A 22,350-nucleotide genomic window follows, 5' to 3' on the forward strand; every position below is an offset into this window, starting at 1 on the left:
TCAACCTCATTGCAATGCAAAACAAACAAACAAACAAAGGAAGAATGTAGAAGAATAGTAGTGTCAAACTCTGAGGGTTCAGGACCTTCCAAACAACTCCATTTTACATGAATAGCTCTGCTTGGCTTCAGCTCCATGGAACATCATGCTAATAGTAGGCTCAAGCTCTAGGAACCACCTGGTGGCTACCATCAACCCCTTTCAACCTCCTTTTATGTACTGTCTTTCCTCATTAGGGCAGCTAGGTGTTGCAGAGGACAGACTGCCAGGTCTGGAGTCAGGAAGAGTCTTCTCCCTGATGTTAAATCTGGTCTCAGACATTTACTAGCTGTGTGACCCTGGGCAATTCACTTAACCTTCTTGCTCTCAGTTTCCTCATCTGTAAAATGAGCTGGAGAAGGAAATGGTAAACCACTCCAGTATGTTTGCCAAGAAAACCCCAAATGGGGTCATGAAGAGTCAGATATAACTGAAAATGATTGAATAACAATTCCTTATTAGAACTCATTGAGGGCAGGGACTATCTCTGTCTCTTATTTGTATTGCCAGTACTTAGCACAATGCCTGGCACATAATAGACACTAATAAATATTGAATTGAAAATGGAAATGGGGCCCCATAATCCATGCATAAGGATCTTTGTGGGCTATATAGTAAATGGGAAAACTACATATGTTTATATATTTCTTTATTAACCTATCGACACATTAAAATCAAATAGGAGGGGCAGCTAGGTGGCAAAGTGGATAGAGCACCGGCCCTGGAGTCAGGAGTACCTGAGTTCAAATCCGGCCTCAGACACTTAACACTTACTAGCTGTGTGACCTTGGGCAAGTCACTTAACCCCAATTGCTTCGCTAAAAAAAAAAAAAATCAAATAGGAGCTATATTTTAGTCTGTTTAGGCCTCACCTGAAAGTCAGCCCATAAGTCCTCTGTGTCTTCTATACCTGTGGTATAGAAGATGATGATGAGTTTGACTAGAATGAAAAAAGCTGGTTGATGTAGGCTTTTGACAGTTAGTCTGAAGAGGTTAGCCATTGGGAGCCAATGCAGGTTCTTTAGCTAACGGATGAGCCAACAACAAAAATGACATCTGAGTAAAAGCATCCAGATACCTGTGTTCAATATGGTCCATAGTCAAGAAAAAAGAAAGACAGATAAACCATAGGAGAGATGCAAAAAAAGACCCTAACATGATTCTGGGCTTTCTGATCAGATGCTAAACCAGGCAGAGAATGATCTTGTCATTGAGGCCAAACTACACTTATCACTGTGGAAAAACAAAGTTCAGTCCATAGGATGTGGTAAAGAAAGAATCCATAGAATTTACAATCAGCAGGATAATAATAGTTAGCATTTATTTAACACCTACTATGTACCAGACACTGTGCTAAGTGCCTTAAATATGTTATTTTATTTTATCCTCAAAGCCATCTTAATAGGTGGGTGCTTTTATTATCCCCATTTTTTTATAGTTGAGGAAACTGAGACAATGTTAAACAACTTGTCCTAGGTCGCACAATTGGTAAGTGGAAGGATTTGAACTCGGGTCTTCCTGACACCAAATCCAGGACTCTATCTCCTGTTCCAATTAAAAGTTCATATTAATCAACATCATTATCGATCTTTTCCATTTATAATGATGCTATTTATTAGTGGCTTTAAAGTGACATAAACATGACATTAAGACATATTTTTCACCCATAGCTGTTAAAATAGAATTTGAAAAAAATACATGAAATTCAAGAATCTCATAAACCGTAAAACACAGAAAAAACACCTAAATGGTCTTTGAAATCATGAACTTAAATGAACAATAAAAGAAGTGAGTCTAGAATCAGATGAAGTGTGAAGTCTTGGTAAGACAATTTTCTTTGAACTCAAAGAATGTTGGTTCCAATTTTGGTTTTGCTATTTACTACTTGTAAGAAGAATCTTCCTACCTTGGTTACTTACTACCTGCTTTGTCCTCACTACCTGTGTGTCATCCAGTGAACATTGCTTTGACTGGGCCTCAGCCCCCTAGGATTCAAGGCTAGTAAACCCAGAGACTAGTTATTATCCTCCCTCCCCTTTTCAGACTCTTCTTGGATTGACATGATTAGGGCTAAGTTCCCTACTTCCCTGGCCTTCATTATTCACCCCTTGTTAGGCAATTTAGAAAATACCCTCACTTTACTGATCCTATAGATAACAGAGGAATCTCTCATTTGTATCATACTGGTTGTTCAAAAGAAGCATAGAAACCCCATTCTCTATCTACTGTGTGCTGCCTACAGTAGGAGTGAAGGTCTGACACTAGCAGCTGTTCTGCTTCTCCCCTTCTGGGTAACAATAAAATTTTCTGAAGCTATGTCTGTGTGGGTTGCCACAGTTTATCTGAATTCCCTTGAACTACACCATCTGACTGTAGCCCTCTCTGAGCCTCAGTTTCCCCATTGATTAAATGAGGTGGATGTATTAGATCATCCCAAGAGATGATGTCAACGATAACGATGATGATGATAAATGTTTATATGGCACATTAAAGTTTTTATGTGTTTTTTTGGCAAGGCAATTGGGGTTAAGTGATTTGTCTAGGTCACACAGTTAGACACATTAAATTTTGCAAAGTACTTTAGATATATTTTCTCGTTTGAACCTCACAACAACTTGGTGAGATAAGTGCTATGGTTATCCATGCTTTATAGATGAGGAAACTGAGAAGGTAAGCGACTAACTTCACCTCTTGTAGTTAGTGTTCAGAAGCTATATGCTAAACAGACCTTTCTGACTTCAAGTTCATTCATCTATCCACTGTGCCACGCAGCTGCTTCTTCTAGCTTGAAAGCCAATGCTCCTAGCAGAAGACCTATAAGCAAACCCTGGGATACTTTCACATTTAGGTCATTAGAGGGAAAATACAAACTAATAAATGAGGAAAGGGAAGCTAGGCAGCAGAGTACATAGAACCCCAAGCCTGAAGTCAGAAAGACTCATCTTTGTGAGTTTAAATCTGGCCTCAGATAGCTGTGTGAACCTGAGCAAGTCATTGAACCCTGTTTCCCTCAGTTTGCTCATCTGTAAAATGAGCTGGAGCAGGAAATGGCAAAACACTCAAGTACCTTTGCCAAGAAAACCCCAAATGGGGTCATAAAGACTAAAATACAACCAAAAACTACTGAACAATAATAAGTAAAGGAAAAGATCACAGAGGGAGAAAATTATCGTATTGAAAATTCACTGCAACGGTTCTAGTCATGTTCTAGGTACATTATGTCCTTTGACAATCACTGGGCGGGGGGGGGGCAGCTAGATGGTGCGGCCCTGGATTCAGGAGGACCTGAGTTCAAATCTGGCTTCAGACACTTGACACTTACTAGCTGTGTGACCCTGAGCAAGTCACTTAACCCCAATTGTCCAGCAAAAACACCCAAAAAAACAGACAATCATTGGGAACTTGGAGGCATTATTTTATCAGGTACTGAAGTGAAGCAATTCATATAATAGAAACCATTTAAAGCCCTAGACTTAGATTAGCATCTTTAGGTAATAGACATGTATATGAGGCCTAAGGCAGAAACATATGAATCTAAATCAAGGAAACTTTTTGCCACTAGATCCAACATGAGCAGTTGCATTAAGGTTCTCTCAGTTGGAAATCTCACTTAAGCTTACACAGCTCTAAAAATATCAGTAGTTACATTATGGCCCATATTCAGAAACCTGCTCACTTGCCAGATAGTCCAGCCTAGGTTCTCATTATGCTACTTCTTCAAGGCCTGTGTAATCAACACCATCCTAGAAAACTATTTTCATTTCCTAATCACATCTATAACTGCAACTATTATTCAAAGCAAGAAACTTGTCCTTTGTTCTCTCCTTAAGATGCTTGCAGATGCCTTGTCATTCTTCTGTCCCTAAACTGGGATACTTCTATATTTTAAGTTTAATTTGAAGTATTTTTTTCTCCAAGAATTCTTCCCTAAGACTCAAACAAGACCATTTACTTGACTAAATAGTAAAATTATTTCTCTTTGTTTTATGCATACACATGTTTTGTAAAAATTTTTATATGCACAAGTAACAAATTCCCACTTATTCAGACTAGCTGTGAAAAGAATTAATTGTTATTTGAGGTTTTTATGCCTCAGTGCACACTAGCCTGGGGCTCCGCAAACCCCACAGTGCTCCACCCCCTGGTTGTAGCTGTTGCCATGGTGCTGGCACCTCATGTCATCACCACTCCCTGAGGCCTACATGGGCCTGGCAAAATTATAATGATTGGAAGCCTAATGAGGGCAGTCATGTGACTGTCAGAGCAGCCATCCCATTGGCTGGGGCTGTGTGGGGTTTTTCTGGGATTGGGGGAGGAGAATTGGGCATTCTAGCTGGAGGCTGGAACTGCAGAAGGTCTGCTGCATATTCTCAGCTGATTCCTGGGTGGTGGGTTAAAGAAATTCACTAGGTTAATCAACTCGTGGTTGACTCGCCAAAAACTGTGGGGACCAATTTTTAACTGGGGAGTGTTACCTAAGCGGCTCGCCACAATATTGGGGCAAGGAAGGAGACCGGCAGCCTCCCTCAAAACAGAACAGAATTTATTTTAACAAGAACGAACTTAAAAAAAAAAACCCACAAACAGGATCAGTAGGATCAAGGGAAAGGAAATAAAATGGGGAAAGGGAAATTATACAACCTCAAAAGATACCACCGCCCAGGAATCAGCTGAGAATATGCAGCAGACCTCCTGTCGTTCCAGTGTCCAGCTAGAATGCCCAATTCTCCTCCGCCAATTCCAGAAAAACCCCACACAGCCCCAGTCAATGGGATGGTCGCTCTGACAGTCACATGACTGCCCTCACTAGGCTTCCAATCATTATAATTTTGCCAGGCCCATGTAAGTGTCAGAGAGTGGTCATGACATGAGGTGCCAGCACCATGGCAACGGCTACAACCACCGTGCAGTTTGCAGAGCCCCAGGCCAGTGCTCGCTGAGGCATAAAAACCTCAAATAACAATTAATTCTTTACAATTGGGAAATATGGAGGTTCCCCATAAAATGAAATTTCTAGTTAACTAGTTAATTATAATTCAAATATCCATTGCTGATTTGACAATCCAAATATTTATATGGACTAATTGTGCCCAACCTGTGGTAGAGCCTTCCAAGTTTGTATTAGTTTGATCAGCCATGTTTGGAAACACTGTACCTTGACCCCAACATAGTGATGTCATTTTTGTGAAGGGCAACAACCAATTGATTTTCAGATATTTGGACTATACCAAAATGTGATAATAAAACTCATAAACTATCAGGAGTAATAATAGAATCCTGTTAATTTACCATTTAACAGGGTCTTTGGAGGTTATTTGAATTCTTGTGGATAGGCATTACCATCTCCCAGTATTAAGTATGTGTATGTATAAACACATCTCACACACACACACACACACACACACATATACACACACACATACATATATATTATATATATATACATATCAGAGTCAGCTAAATTTCATAGTATCATGGATTTAGAATTGGAAAGAATCTTCAGCATTATCTAGAACAATCTTCTCTTTTTATAGGTGGAGAAACTGAAGTACAGAAAGCATTAATGATTTTCCAAAGCTCACACCAGCAACGAAGTGACAGAACTGGAAGCTAGGACCCAAGTCTGCTGATCTACAATACATTCAGGAAATTGCCATTTTTTTATTCCTTCCCAATATCAACTTGCTTATTTCTCATATGTGTAGAAAAACACAAAATAAATATTCCTGTATAAATATTTATAAGTTGTAACTTATACTTTCTGGTTGTTGTCAAGTATACATTTACTAAACATACACAGATAAATGAACAACTCCACGAGCTGTATTGCCTATAGTGCTGTTTTCATCTAAATCTCATCTCTAAATGATATCTGTTTGAATATGCTATTATCTGAAAATGGTAAAATATTATGCAAATGTGAGATATTATCCAGTGAATTCTGTTAAATATTATGGAAGACTGTTGGCTATATAACTGTGATACATGAAACACTATGAGAAACCCAAAGATCACTGGAAAAGCACATGGTGGGTGTGAACAGGCTGCAGTATGTTATAAACAAAGAATGGTAAAGGAGAAGTGTAATCAAGAATGTCTTCAAAGAAACACATAAGTTAAAAAGGAGACAGGCTGATCAGATGATAAGAGTAAAGAACACTGACAAGTTCCTGTTCAGCACTGGTATCCCTATAACATCAAAAGAAAACAAGAAATGCTCTAGGGTATTGATGAATCTCCTAGGATGAACTTAAAGTAGAACAAGGAAAGTTGCCCATAATAGGTAAGCATGGATGGGGCTGCAGTTTGCTTTGTTAAATATAGTACCCACTGTTAGGAAGTTCTTTTTTTTTTTGTTAGTTTTTTATTATTTTTGTTTTTTGACATCAAGCCAAATTTATCCTTTTGCAGCTTCTCCCCATTGTTTCATGGTTCTGTCCTCTGGAGTCAAAGCCCAATCCCTCTTCCATATGACCGTCTTTCAGATAGCTAAAGATAGCTATCATTTTTTTTTTTCCAGACTGAATAGATCTACTTTCTTCAACTAATCATTATATGACCTGGAGTCATGTTCCTTTACTATCCTGGTTGCCCTCTTCTTGATGTTCTCTGGCTTATTAAGATCCTTCTTAAACTGTGTCACCCTCAATTAATTATAAAATTCCAGATGTAGCCTGACTAGCCCAGAATGTGGATAGACCTTTACCACAACTACTCTAGGCCCAGCTGATATTTGGATTGCTGTGAATAAACTCTCTTTTAACTTCCATCAACACTAGGGACAAACAGATTAACTTGGAGTTTCATTTAGGAAGATTGTAGAGGACAATATGGGGTCAATGACATTTGTCCTAGATTCCTGCAGCTGCACCCAAATTGCTACCCCTCTTATATTTATATAGTAGATATGGTGCTTGGCCCTGATTATTAGACTTAAAAGTGGCTGCTTGTATGTTGTTTTTTGTTTTGTTTTGTTTTTTAAGTGAGGCAATTGGGGTTAAGTGACTTGCCCAGGGTCACACAGCTAGTAAGTGTTAAGTGTCTGAGGCCGGATTTGAACTCAGATACTCCTGACTCCAGGGCCGGTGCTCTATCCACTGCGCCATCTAGCTGCCCCCTGTATGTTGTTTTTATTTCTGAATCTAAGAAGGAGATAATAAGATAATAAAATGTCATCATCTTACTCTACCATTTTATCCTTTTACCATAGCATAATCATAATAACCATTTCTAGACACCTGGTTCTCAAATGCTAAAAGTGCTATGGTTACATTGAACATAGAAATTTAAGTTCCATAGCCACCCTAATTTGAGAAACATTAATATTAAATAATATTTGGTAATATCAACTTATAGTTATTTTCTCCAATAGCTTACTTTTGAAATCCTATTCATCTTTCAAAAGCCAATTCAAATTCAGTTCTTCTAGGAAACTTTTCCTAATCTTCATGATGCAAAATGATTTTTTTCTCTCTGGCCTTATAGAATCATGATCAAGTGACATAACCGCCCAGAACTTCATTTTTTTTCAGTATATTTTTATTTATTTCATTAAATATTTCCCTATTAGATGCAAAAAAAATCCATTTATTTTTTTTAATTTTGAGTTCAAAATTCTCTCCTCATTCTTCCCTCACCCCCTGAGAAGGCAAACAATATGATACAAATTATACATGTGAAATCATGGAAAACATTTTCATATTAGCCATGGTGGAAAAGAAAACACACCTAAAAAAAGAAAAATAAAACAAAAAAGTATGCTTCACTCTGCACTTAGAGTTCATTAGTTCTCTCTCTAAAGGTGGATAGCCTTTTTCATCATGGGTCTTTTGGAATTGTTTTGGATCATTGCCTTGATCAGAGAAGCTAAGTCTTTCATAGTTGATCATGCCTACAATATTGCTGTTACTGTGTACAATGTTTTTCTGGTTCACCTCACATCATTTTGCATCAGTTTATATAAATCTTCAAAGGCTTTTCTGAAGGCATACTGCTTGTCATTTCTTATAGCACAATTGTATTCCATCACAATCATACTACAATTTGTTCAGCCATTTTGTAATTTATGAACATCCCCTTGATTCCCAATTATTTACTGCCACAAAATGAGCTGCTATGGTATTTTTGTACAAATAGATCCTTTTCCCTTTTTTTTGATCCCTTTGGGATACAGATCTAGTAGGGGTATTTCTAGTTCAAAGGGTATGCAGAATTTTATAGCCCTTGGGCATAGTTCTAAATTGTTCTCTAGAAAGGTTGGACCAGTTCTCAACTCCAACAATTGTGAATTAGTGGCTCAATTTTTCCACATCCCCTGCAACATTATTTTCCTTTTCTGACATGTTAACCAATTTGACAAGTGTAAGATGGTATCTTGGAGTTGTTTTAATTTTCATTTCTCTAATCAATAGGCATTTAGAGCATTTTTTTCACATTACTATTGAGAATTTTGATTTCTTCTTCTGAAAACCCTCTTGTTCATATCGTTTAACCATTTATCATTTGGAGAATAAGAAAGCCTTCATTTTCAAGGTTACAAAATGGGGAGAATAATATTTGTTCTGCCTGCTTCAGAAGTTTGTTTTGGAGAAAGGATTTTAATTCATTGGTAACCTGCTATTGGAGTCAGAAAAGCTGCTTTTAATCCCACCTCTGATACTTGAAACTTTTTTTTGGCAAATCACTTATGTTCTTCTGGGCTCAGTTTTTTTCTTCTGCAAAATGAGGAGAGTTCTACTAAATGTCCCCAATGTCCCTTTCTGCTCTAAATTTAAACTCTTATGATTTTATGATCCTATATTTCTAAAATTCTCCATCTTAGAAAAAAAAACCATGTCAGTTTTCTTCTAGCGGCTTCTTCAAGTTATGTTTATTGTAACCAAGATGTGAAATTCCCAAACAAAACCTGACTTGGTGGAGACATGTGGTCTGCTTTCCAATTCCATCATGAGCAGCACATCCCCACCCCCATCTCCTCCATTACTGCCTTTGGCTTTGTCCTGACATGTTGGTAGGGCCATGACACCAGTTGGAGAATGCCACCAACTATGTGATGTGCCAGGGCTGAAACACTGGTACATGCCATGGCATCTTCTGTGTGGCATGAAGGCAATGTGCCACACCAAACTATAGCAGCCAATGATCCCATTTTGGATGAATAACTTGTATTCCATTCTGTTCTCTCACACATGGTGTTGCAAAACATTGTGAAACAATGAGCAGCAAGTGACACTAAGTCCAGAAGTTCAGGCTTTCTGATGAGTGACAAGTAAATGTTCATGTTTACTTCAGAGCTGATTGATTGGTGAGAGCAGCTGTTTCATTTTTTAACACACCAGGGTGTTGACTCGAAGAGAACTAATTCTAGGCTTCACAAATAATACCTTCACATGAATGTGATGTTCCTGCCTTATGGCAGAGGAGCACCAAGCAATTCTTTCTCTGTTAGATACCTCCAGTCCTAGATAAGGTGCTAGGAGAAATGCCTTGCATCTTCTCATCACTTTTCCTGATGATATCTATCATCTGGTCTTTGTTTCCAATGCCATTTACAAACTCTGGGAGCAAAGTTCAGGAAAGAACAGATATTCAATGTGGTTTTAAATATAATTAATTTAACAAACATTTGGGGGCAGCTAGGTGGCACAGTGGATAGAGCACCAGCCCTGGATTCAGGAGTACCTAAGCTCAAATCCGGCCTCAGACACTTGACACTTACTAGCTGTGTGACCATGAACAAGTCACTTAACCCCCATTGCCCTAAAAAAAAAAATGTTATCACCTGGGATAGAGTTTTAAGGTTTGCAGAGCACTTTGCATGTTATTTTACTTGATTCTGGACTTAAAACAAGATTGCCCTTACCCATACTGTTTATCCAACCTAATGTTCCCTGTGTTCTAATATCCCATTCAAAGTCTATGTTCAGTATCTAAAATGGCCTATCAGGTGCCCCAGGTTTTCTTTTCCATGGTACTAAATAACTGTATGAATACAAATTTGCTTAAATAAAAACCTTTATTTTCTTTAATTTCTCTGACTATTCAAAGAATATCATTATAACATCTATATTAAAATACCTCTCAGAAATGTAGACACTTTGTTGGATTCAAAACTTTAGAACTCCTTTGAAGAAATCATAGAAGATGAATATTTTGTTTTACTTGATTGAATATATATATATATGTATATATGTGTGTATGTATGTATGTATGTATGTATGGGTGTTTTGTTTGTTGTTTGGTTTTTTTTTGTTTTTTTTTTGCAGGGCAATGAGGGTTAAGTGACTTTCCCAGTGTCATACAACTAGTAAGTATCAAATGTCTGAGGTCGGATTTGAACTCAGGTCCTCCTGAATCCAGGGCCCGTGCTTTATCCACTGCCTCATCTAGCTTTCCCTCCATGTATGTATTTTAAAGGAAGCAGTTGTGATGTTTAGTAATGATTGTTGGTGCTTTTAGCATTTATGAGTATTTTAGAAAAATCTGACAAAGTTAGAATGGTTGATTGCTTGGGGATTTTGGATATTTTTTTTGCTTGACCCAAATGTTTTCAAGACCTAAAGTCAATTTGTTTTTTCTCTTTGGTAGCTTTAGCCTTGTGTTAGATGTTAGAAGGGAATCAGAGAAGGTCTCATGACAGAGAATTGCATTAATATGTGGAGAATTATACAATTTCACTCTATAATTTTAGATTTACATCCTATGGTTCTAGGCTTTTAAAACTGCTTCCTGACTTTACTAAAATAATTTAATATGAGGCATAGTGGGATTACAAAGCATATTGCAGAACCACAGCAAGGTTTGAGATTAATGGACTCATGCTGATGTTTGCAGCAGCCAAGCAATTGTTCCACTTCCCCAGGAGCACGGCATCTTCATTGTTTAAATAACAGAGAGGGGTCACTGATACTGCTATACTTATAATGTTATGTTGCCTAATAGAGGTATTTGGGGGTTTCATATTTTTCCCTTTTTGTTTGCTAAGTAAATTAATGCTTGTAAAAGGTTAAGGTTCTCCTGACAGCCCTAGAAATACAAGTCCCAGATTTTTATATGGCTCAAGTTTGGGCTATTTCTAGAACCTTTTAAGCCAGAGGTTTAAGAATGTCATCTATTTAAAATAGTTTGTTGAAAGAGAGCTTAAATGCTTGTATACTTTCCTCCCAACCTTGAATGGGTATGTTAATGAAGGGAAAAGCAAAGGGATATATAAGAATCAGATGTATAGTGTTGGAAATATAGGGTAGCTAATGTTGGAAAGGATTACAGGTTGTTGTTGATGAACTCAAGGTTGCTAAGTGCTGAGGGTTAGAAGAAATGGAATCTGGCAAACTAAAGGGTAAGCCTGGGAATCAGTGATACTGTCTAAAATTGGGGCCACCAAGCACAAATTTTAGAGAGGAAAAACTTTGTCCCACAGTGATTACAGAATGGATAAATTCCAAGCATTGAAGAAATCACACAAAAGTAGAAAATTTAGTTGGGAAGAGCCATGGAGGCCATGTAGTCCACTTCTTATTAGGAATCGATTGCCCCCACAACAAAACTGATATGTGGTCATTCAGTCTCTGCCTGAACACCTCCAAGTACTTACCAAGCCAGCCAGTTTTAGTCTTTAATAGCTCTGATAATTAGTAAAGCTTTTCCAGCTATCAAGCTTCCAAGTGGCTCCTTGAAGCTTTTATCCATTGCTCCTGGTTTTTTCCTGTCTAATCCTTCTAATAAATTACTGATTTTCAGAGACTTCAAGAGAACCAACATGATTACTCAGAGTCTTCTCTTCCTCATTCTAACCATCCCCAGTTCCTTTTGGGAACCCTGTGAGAAGGCTAACAGTCATCCATGCAAGGAAGATGTAACTATATTCCATTATCCAAAATCATGAATTGCCACTCAATCTACCAGGCCATAAAATATATTTTATTGAAGAGGTTTTGTCATGGCAGTGCAAGATCTGGCCACTGTCTATTTTTGTAAGAGATCATATATTTGTTATAAACTAAATGCAATAGAGGTTAAATTTAATGAAGAGAAATCAGAGTGGAGAGTGGTTGTTAAATGTGTGAGGAGAAAGAGAGAAAAAGAGAGACACGCAGAGATGGGGAACAGAATATTAGGAATTAAGTGGAGGGAAGAAGGCTGACATAGTGAGAATCCTGAGAGATTTCATGTTTAGAATGAATGAGAAAAACAGTGTCCACATGTGATCCCTTCAAACCGATTCTATGTTCAGACTGAGTAGGTAATCTGAGTTATGGGTTCAGGGGAGAATGGGTTTTAGAGAATGGCAAAGTCAAACATCCCCAGACTGTGTAGCTGGCCAAAGGGGTTGAGAACTCTGTTTCTAAGGCTGAAGTATCTGTCAAAGGGAAAAGAGGTCATTCAGGGAGAAGTCAATAGATAGAGTCTGATTAAGGACATCATTAGCACCAAGGGGTTGAATGATTCACTATCACTCTAATGGAAACCATTTTTGCATCTACCAATCACTTTGTAGAAAATCTGAGGAAATAGGTGGTAAGGCTCTTCATGTGTTGTAAAGCTTTTCCATTGGTACTTTAAGAGAAGCAAAAATCAATAATCAGGGGGCAGCTAGGTGGTGCAGTGCATAAAGCACCAGCCCTGGATTCAAGAGGACCTGGGTTCAAATCCAACCTCAGATACTTGACACTTACTAGCTGTGTGACCCTGGGCAAGTCACTTAACCCTCATTGCCCCACAAACAAAAAAAAAAAAAAAGAAAAATAAATAATCAGATTTCAGGACAGACTCAGTCATCCAGACCCAATGTGGTTAGTGACCATCTAGCACAAGCAGGGATTCCAATACTAGTCCTCAAGAGCACATAATGGAACCTGAGACCATATAGCTTATGAGTGGGTTGGAACTGACTCTGGAGGTAAAAAGGTCTCAGGAGAGGCTAGACTAAGGTCCAATCCCCTGGATACTACTTGTTTAAGGGTGAAAGGGAGAACATCTGTTTGAGGACATTCAGAGGTTATTTCCAATTCTTGTTGTGTGATCTGTATGAGAAGATAATAGTAGGTCTCAGGATGAGCCAGAAGCAGGTACATCATGCCTTGGTAACTTACTGGAGAGGTTATGGGCCTAGACCCTAGAGCTGATTCTCAAGGAGCAGTAGCAGCATTTTGGGAACTTCCATAATCAAGACCTGGCAGATTAAGATATCTATTTAATTAACATAGTTCTAAGCCTTCAGTAGTCTTCACATAGGAAAAGAGAGCCCTCAAGGAGAAGCCAATGATAAAAATGGCTGATTTTTACATTATACATTAAGAGTGGCAAAGCATTTTATATTTTTAGTCATTTGTAGTCATGTCTGACTCTTTGTGACTCCATTTTGTAACGTTTGGAATAATGCCACCTGCTGGAGACTTACTGTAGAAGAGTTCTGCCCATGAAGCGAAGGTCTTTGAGGGCAAGACCAGGAGTCTTTGGCGTCAGGAAGTGACGCGGGCTAGTGGGAGGAGGAAGGAAGAGACTGGCGCTCAGTCTCGCGGTCTTTCCTTTGGACTCTGGTGGAGAGTGGAGCTAGAAATGTGCTCTCCCTTTAATAGATAGGAATCTAGGCCTTTCTCTCTCTCTTTACCAAATTCTTGTTTTCCTTAATAAATGCTTAAAAGCCTAACTCTTGCTAAAGCTTATAATTTATTGGCGACCACTCATTAGATATTTTAGACAGTTTAGCTAGAATTTTAGCCCTTAACAATTTGGAGTTTTCTTGGCCAAGATATTGAAGTAGTTTGCCATTTCCTTCTCCAGCTCATTTTATGGATGAGGAAAGTGAGGCAAGTGGGGTTAAGTGACTTACCCAGGATCACATGGCTAGTAAGTTTCTAAAGCCAAATTTGAATTCATGAAGATGAGTCTTCCTGACTCCAGGTCCAGAGCTCTGTTCACTTTGCCACCCAGTTGCCCTAAGCACTTTACATGCATTTTCTCATTTAAAGAGGAGCCATGATGTGGAACAATGATGCCAATCTCAAATAGAAATTAGAAAACTAATCCATACATAAGAATCTCTGCAGGATACCTATTGACAGCCTAAAATGTGGTATTATATACGTTTTGTTGTGTTTTTGTTTGTTAAATACTTCCCAATTACATTTTAATCCAGTTTGGACAGCACTCATAAGTGTTCTGAGCCACATGTAGCCTGTGGGACTGGTGTTTGACCCCTGTGATTTAGAAGGCAGAATGTTGCATGTGAAGTCAGAAACAACTGGGCTAAAAATCCTGCCCCAGATACTTTATTAGCTTTGGGACCCTGTGGCCATTTATACATGTATATGCATTCACACATGCATATACATATACCTATACATGTATGTGTATATATGCATGCATACATATATGTATGCACATACATACATACACACAATGATGGATGAGTACTGTAGATCATCCATCAAAGTGGACAACAGACTTTCTTCTTCATTCACTTATTGGTTCCTTTGTGACCAGCTAGGACAAGTTGTTTTATCCCATTTGGAGAGTCTCATTTGATGCTTCATTTATATATTAATGATGGAAAGACCATCAAACAACTCTGCTCTCATATTTTTTGAGGTGTCTTGTGCTTTTGACATATGCAAGGGAAACTTTGTTGGAGGAGATTCCTCCAAGTGCCATTCTAATATCCACCATCATTTTATTCAACAAGCAATAAGTGCCTTTAAGCCTTAGAATCAATTGTCATTGTAAAAATTAAATCTACCGTGAAATAGTGTAATATCAAATGAGATTATTTCTATAAAATGCTTTGCAAACCTTAAAGCACTATATAGGGAGGAAGAAGAGGAGGAAAAGCAGAAGGAGGAGGAAATGTATACAGGGTGTCCCAAAAGTCTTAGTGCAGTTTTTAGCTTTGATAACTAAAACTGCACTAATTAGATTTTTGGGACATCCTGAATACATTCAATTAATAAATATTAACTATTTGCCACATGCCAGACATTCTGCTGTCATATAGAATGTTATGACTATGAAGAGCTCTCCCAAATGATCTTTTATTTAATCATCAGAACAACCTTGTAAATCCAATGTGGTAGATATTAATACACTCATTTTACATATAAGAAAATTGAGTTTCAGGTTGTGATGTCATTTGCCTAAACTCACAAGACAATTAGGTAGCACATTCAGGATTCAAAATCAGATCTTCTGACTCCAGTTTCATTGTCTCTTCCCTCCCTTTCTTCAACACCAATAGAATTATGTTTTCAGTGTCAATAGCAACTCACTATATTTATTGACTCTGAATGTGGAAAATGAAGATGTCAGAGAAAAATCAGTATCTGACAAAAGAAGGGCACTGATGCTCAAGTACAAGAATGGTCTAGAAGTCATGTCAGACTCAAATGGAACTAAATCATACATAAGAATCCCTGAGGTCTTCATGTTGTCTTAGAAAACCACATATTAACATCATCTATCATCTATTGTACTTTTATTTATCTCGTTAAATACTTCTTTATTAAATTTTAATCTGGTTTGGGACCACTTTGGAATGTTGTGGGCAATGTGGTAAATGGTCAGGTGTTTGACCTCTGCTCTAAAGGGCAGCAGAAAATACAATGAATATAAAAATGGAACACTCTTGTCAGAACTCAGAATATTACTAAGGTGGGAAAACTCATTCCTAAGAGAAGTCATATGAACTTCCCCAGGCAACACAACTATTTCCTATCAGAACTAGACTTTGTACCCAGGTTTCCTGGCTCCCTCCAGAGCTCTTTCTCCTAGTGACATCTCTATTTTACTTCACCATTCCATCCAAAATACTGTAGTCCTGGAGTCCATTCCAATTATATATACTTGCATTAAAAAAAATCCACACAGTCTAAATCAACCATTATATTGTGACTCAAAAACCACTTTCATATATTTTCCTTGGGAGGAAGTTCTTTGAGAAAAATTGAGTTTTTTCTGGCACATCCTCCTCAGTGTGTGAAGCATCAAGTGATTAAGAGAAGTCAACATGTTAGGAAACTCTCCTAAATTTCCTAAGATCCCATTACCGATTTTACAGAACTCTCAAAATTGTTTCCTGACCCGCTGTTCTTACACTGGGGCACAATGAAGTTAGTGATGTGATTTGCCAAAACCACATATGAAAATTTCAAAAATAAATAATAGAGAAATATATTTCTTTGTCCTATAAAGAAGACCACACATAGGCTTTAGAGAATTGAAAACAGCTGTGTACCATCTCGTCCATTGGCCTTTGCTTTGAAAGCCTGCATCTGCCTGGGCAGTCTGTGTTTTTATGCTATCCCCATTAGCCTATTTCCACAGCTATTATAAAGATAGGCTGAACTGCTTGGCAATATTGTCATTACCTCTGGCAACCACCCTTGGAATACAGTAGCCTCTTTTATTTTTCATCGCATCCTGTTAGATATTCTAAATTTAATTCAGAGACTTCAAATGAATATTGTATTTTTTAAATGATAAGAATAGGTTTAAAGGCTAGAAAACTTTCATTCTATTCTTGACTTTTGATTAATTATGTGACCTATCTTTGGCCTCACTCTTGGGGGCATTACACCTGGAAGCCTTAAACAATGCTGAGTAAAACTGCCCAGCCAGCAGACAGCTCCTCTCCTTCCCAAATACAATACCCCTGTCAGTGGGGTCCAAAAGTGGTTGGAATTATATCATACTCTGCAATAATAATAATAATAAAGGTGATGGTGGTGGTGGTGGTGATGATGATTTATTTAATCAATTTAACAAATATTTATTAAGCTCCTACTATATATAAGAGGCAGAACAGTGTACTTGATAGAGGTCTGGCTTTACTGTCAGGAAGACCTACTACATACTAGCCTGGTTATCCTAGGCAATTAATTCACGTCACCTCTGAGTAGTCCAAGCAATTATCTAGACTTTAGGAAGTAGGTAGTACCTGAGTTGGACCTTAAAGGGGCAAAAGGTACTTATATCCTCCCTCAGTACATAGCACAGTGTTTAGCCCAAAGTAGGCACTTATTACTCACTGATTGAAATAAAGCTGGAAAGGTAGGTTGGAGACAGGTTGTGGGAGGTTTCATTTCATTATTGTTGGTAGTGGGTTTTGTTGTTGCTTTTGACAAATGACATGATCAGATTGTGTATTAAGAAGATTACTTAACCAGCCATCTGTGGAAAGAATCGATAGGAGAGTGGCTAGACTCAAAGAAAGAAAATAAGATATAACTCTATAAAAATAGTCTAGGAGAGAAATTATGCAGGTCTAGACTTGGGTGGTTGAAATGGAAGTGTGTGACTATAATAGAGACAATCTCTCTGTTTCTTCATTTTCTTATTTGAAAAGAGGATTTTTAAAAAGTGTACATAATCCCTCCATAGAGATGGAAAACTATCTTAAAACTTTTTGATGTCTTTGAAAAAAAGAAAAGAAAAGACATTAATATCTATTCAAATAGCATCTAATTATTTCAGTCTCCCTTACATTCCAGTTGCTTTTTCTCTTCCTGGCTTTTTTATTGGTAAACCAATATTTTGATTAGTAACCATTAAATAAAATAAATCACTTGCAAACTAGATGCTTTTTTATCTTATTAAAAAGCTTTTATTTATCATTTTCATTTCTGTCATGCCCTGTTAAGTGGTGACCTATGACAGTATGTAGCAAAGCTTCTAATGAGATAAAAGTCAGATGAAATAGATTCTTAAAACCCCGTATCACTCATCTGCATTAAATGCATCCAGTCTGAATGGAGTAATAATCTGTGGAGTATTCTCCTTTACTCGTGTGGGAGCATGCCTTCCCTAGGACCTCCTGACTTCCCTATTCTGTCTTTCTTAGAGGAAACTGAAAGGAATTAAAAATGTCACTTTAAGAAAATAACATGAAACATGGTATCTATTCCTTTGTCGTGTTGGAAAGAAAACCAATGAGTGGAAAAATAATTTAGGCCAGCAATGGATATTTCTCTGTGTGAACTTTCCTGAAGATGGAAAGTGGATGGAAAGGTTAAGGAGAAGGGTTGCATCATTACTGTAATTTGTAAACTGATGTGATCACCTCGTGTTTAATATTTTATGGATTAGAAGGTGAATGCTAGAAGGAGAAATGTCACTGGGAGATAAGGGAAATCATATGCTAAGAATGTGTATAAATGTTGCTGAGAATTAACTTGAGTGTTTCTTCATTAATTGATAGAACGGTGTAACATGGAGATGAAATAATGAAGGTATCCTAGCAACCACATTTTCATCCCAACTGTGGCCTGTACTACGGCAATGACTGCCAGCCACATTTTATTAATTCAAGAGGGTGAGTGAAGATAATTTTAATTAATAAAACTGAGCTGAAAATAAATTTCTAATGTAGAATTTTGATCAGTTCAGTCAGAACCAGAATTCCCTTAATTTATAAAAGATATTGTATATAAATGAATTCCTTTTTTTGAGGGGGATGTCCCAGTCCTAGGTTTCAGTGGGGCATTTTTTATCTTTTGAGTGTGTCCACAATCTGGAAAAGAATAGTAAAAATCTGAAAAGGACAGACTGTTTTCCTATCTACAGTTAGCAGGTGGAAAGCACAATAATCATGTATTTTTATAGGAGAACATCATCCATTTCTACTTTTGAGCCATTTTGCTCATTCTAATTCATGCAGGTGACAAAAAAGCCTTCTGTGCCATAGCTTTGTTGTGATATTTTGTAATTAATTTATCCATTTGTTTAAAATTATTTTTTGTAAGCCTCCTTCTTCCCACAAACTGAATCCTATCCAGGTGCTATTTTTGCTTCAGTGAATTTAGATTCTCAGCAAGCATTTATTAAGCACCTACAGTATACCCAAATCAACTATAAATATAAAACTGAACTCTTTTCAAAATAACCTTCATTTCTCACTAATTTAAGGTGCCCTTTCTGCCTTCTTTCAGTCTCTTTTCCTTTAATATTAGATCTAAGGGCTCTAATAAGAGTACTAAAAAAAGTATGCCAAATCCAAATTGAACAGGAAAACAAAAGTAGGTATCATGAGCTTGGATTTCCACTGGTTAATATTCTCCTAGGGCTCTTTTGCAAGCAATTGAGGGACTAAACCATACTTACAATATAAAATAATATTTTTCAAATTGAATTTTATTTTGGTTTTATTAGTGTACAAAAAGGGACCAATATCCACTTCTGGTCTTTAGTGAGGTACACTACATGAGTAATAATTTGGCTCGATTTTTTACTTTATTTAATTATTGTCATGAAACTCCTTATAAGTAGATGTTATAAGTTTTAAAAGAAAGAGAATGTTGAAACTGCATTCCTTGAGAATCTGTACTAACTCAGGTTATTGGTCCTTTAGGCAATATTGCAATTTCTATCAAATGAGACTAAGACCCCTCCTTACCTCTTTCTGTTTCCTAACATAAAAATCATTACCCAATATCATCCTTCCATCAAGAGGAAAGTCTGATATTAATTAATTGTTTTATCATTGTTCACTCCCTACGTAGAACTTCCCAGATCAGAGAAACAGGATCATGGATTTAGAGTCAAAAGAACCACAGAGATGTTCACATCTGACTTCTTCATTTTACAGATGAAGATACTGAGACCTAGGAGAACAAAAGGATTTTCCCAAGATCCAACAATGAATGTTAGTGGCAATCAGAGCATAAAAGCAAATTTTTAGGCAAATATGGAAATTTATGAATACACATACAGACATATATTATATAGTGTATATGTATGTACATATATACATATAAACACTATGTATACTGTGTATATACATACATATATTCATGTATATGTTATAATTTATAACAAATATACAAGCATATATACAAAATATAAAAATAACCAATTATGTTATTATTTATAACATCAATTACATACACACATATATTATGTATCTTTATGTATACACAGATATACATACATACACACACGTATGTATATGTATACACACATATGCATATTCTTATTTTTGGTTTTAGAAGAGTAATTCAGAAAAAATACTGCTTTCTTCAGCTATGGTACTTTGTTTTCCATTAACTTTTATATCTTTAGAATATAATTAGTAATGAAGAAAGGAAAAAGAAGAAGCATTTATTAAGTGTGTACTATGTTTCAGGCACTATGCTAAGCACTGTACAAATATTACCTCATTTAAAACTCACAACAACCCTTCAAGGTAGGTGTGTTTATTATTCAAATATTCCAATTTAAGGAACTAAGGCAAATAGTATTTTGGTGACTTGCCCAAGGTCACACAGGTAGTAAGTTTCTTGGTCTGGATTTGAACAAAGATCTTCTTGACTCTAGGCACAGTGCTCTTATAAATTGATCACCTAGCCTATTCAGTTCAAGCATTTATTAAATGCCTACTTTTATTTGCAGAGCATTCATTGTATTTAATAGTGGGAGAAGATAAGAAAAGTTAGATAAGACACAGTACGTTTTCTTATTTAAATTAGAATCTATTAGGGAAATAAGACATATACAGATAACTATGACATATGGCAAATATATTGTAGAGGTATAAAATAAGATGTTATGGGAATTCTCATTGGGGTTCATTACTGATGAGTAATATCAGAACAGGTTTCATGTAAGAGTTGACACTTCAGTTGGACTTTTAAAAATGGGTAACAATTCAATAGACAAAAGGAGAAGAAGTATATGGGACATTCCAGACATGGAATAGTGTGAACAAAAGCAAGGAGGCAGGACAATGAAGGATGTGTTCAGGGGATAGAAAGCTAATCCACTTTGAGCAGAATATCATTATTTGGTGGAAGAAATATGAAATAAGACTATAAGGCTAGCATGGTGTTCAATTTTGAAAGCTCTTCTTTAAATTTAGCCCTTGTTGTAGTGAAATAAAAATATACTACCAAAGAATACTGTAAAATTTCCTGGGTGTCCAGGCAAAGCTAGATTGTCAGTATTCACTAGGCCACACACCCAGCCAAATCTTTACTGTGAAGTCCTTCATGCCGATTAAATAGCTAAGAGCAGAGAACCACACAGACCCAGAAAACCACTGGAAGCAAGAATCTGGAGAACCCTGCCCTTGGAGGGGGTTTCAAAATGTTTTCTTTCTCATTTTATCTCTCCCTTTGACTTGTGTCAAAACATTTTTTCCTCCTTTTGATACATTCGTGTCAGTGAAAATAAATCCTAACTCTTGACCCCCTTCTCAGAGAGATACTATGGCTTAACTATCCTCAAAGTTACTTATCTATATGAGGGTAGAGGAATAAGCAGGAGATCCTTTAGAGTCTAAATAATATTAGGTAATGTTTTGTGAAATAAATTTTCAAGATTTTAAAAACTTCAAAAATAAATGCTAGCATAAATTGGTAAATGTTCAGTGGTTAATTTAGCCACACTTTGTTCTATATTCTTTTGATAAGAATGTTATAAAGTAAGACTGGGCAAATTAGAGCTGACGTGTCTATATTCCAGTGCTTCTTCCCATTCCTGTCTCCTCAATATCTCTCACATCTGAACCCCTTTACTCAACTCACACAGATATGACCTTAGTTCAGGTCCTCATAGTCTCCTAATGGTCTCTTTGCTTCAAAGCTCTCCATTTCAGTCTCTTCTACATTTTACTGCCAATGTGATTTTCCTTAAGCCTGGATCTGACCAAGTCACTTTCCTACTTAATAGACTTTGGTGGCTTCTTGTGGTCATTAGAATCAAATATAAACTTCTGATTCTTTTTTTTTTTTTTGGCACGAGGCAAGGGGGTTAAGTGACTTGCCCAGAGTCACGCAGCTAGTACCTGTCAAGTGTCTGAATCCAGATTTGAACTCAAGTCCTCTGGAATCCAGGCCCATGCTTTATCCACCACATCACCTAGCTCCCCCCACTTCTGATTCATTTTTAAAACCCTTCAAAACCTTTCCCCCTGACCTATTTCTCCAGTCTCACTGGACATTACCCGCTCTCCCACACTCTGCAATCTAGTCAAACTGACCTTGTCTCTGTTCCTCACATGAGTTGTTCCATCTTCCATTTCAATGACTTTTAATAGGTTGTTCCCCATGTCTGGAATGCACTCCCTCCTAAACTCTACCTCACAGGATCCCTCTCTTCCTTCAAAAAGCAGCTTAATTTTGGGGTGATGTCTTTCTATTTTATACCTGACTACTTTGTATTTATTCTTTCTATGTTATCAATCATGTACATGCACATATACATAAATTATATATGTACACACAGGATACATAACCATAGGTTGTCCCAAAATTCATAGCAATCTTTGAAACTTTGTTAGCTTATTGTTCCCCCTGTAGAATGTAAGCTCCTTTTGAACAAGGT

Source organism: Dromiciops gliroides, chromosome 1 (assembly GCF_019393635.1).
Source record: "Dromiciops gliroides isolate mDroGli1 chromosome 1, mDroGli1.pri, whole genome shotgun sequence".
NCBI classification, from domain to species: Eukaryota; Metazoa; Chordata; class Mammalia; order Microbiotheria; family Microbiotheriidae; genus Dromiciops; species Dromiciops gliroides.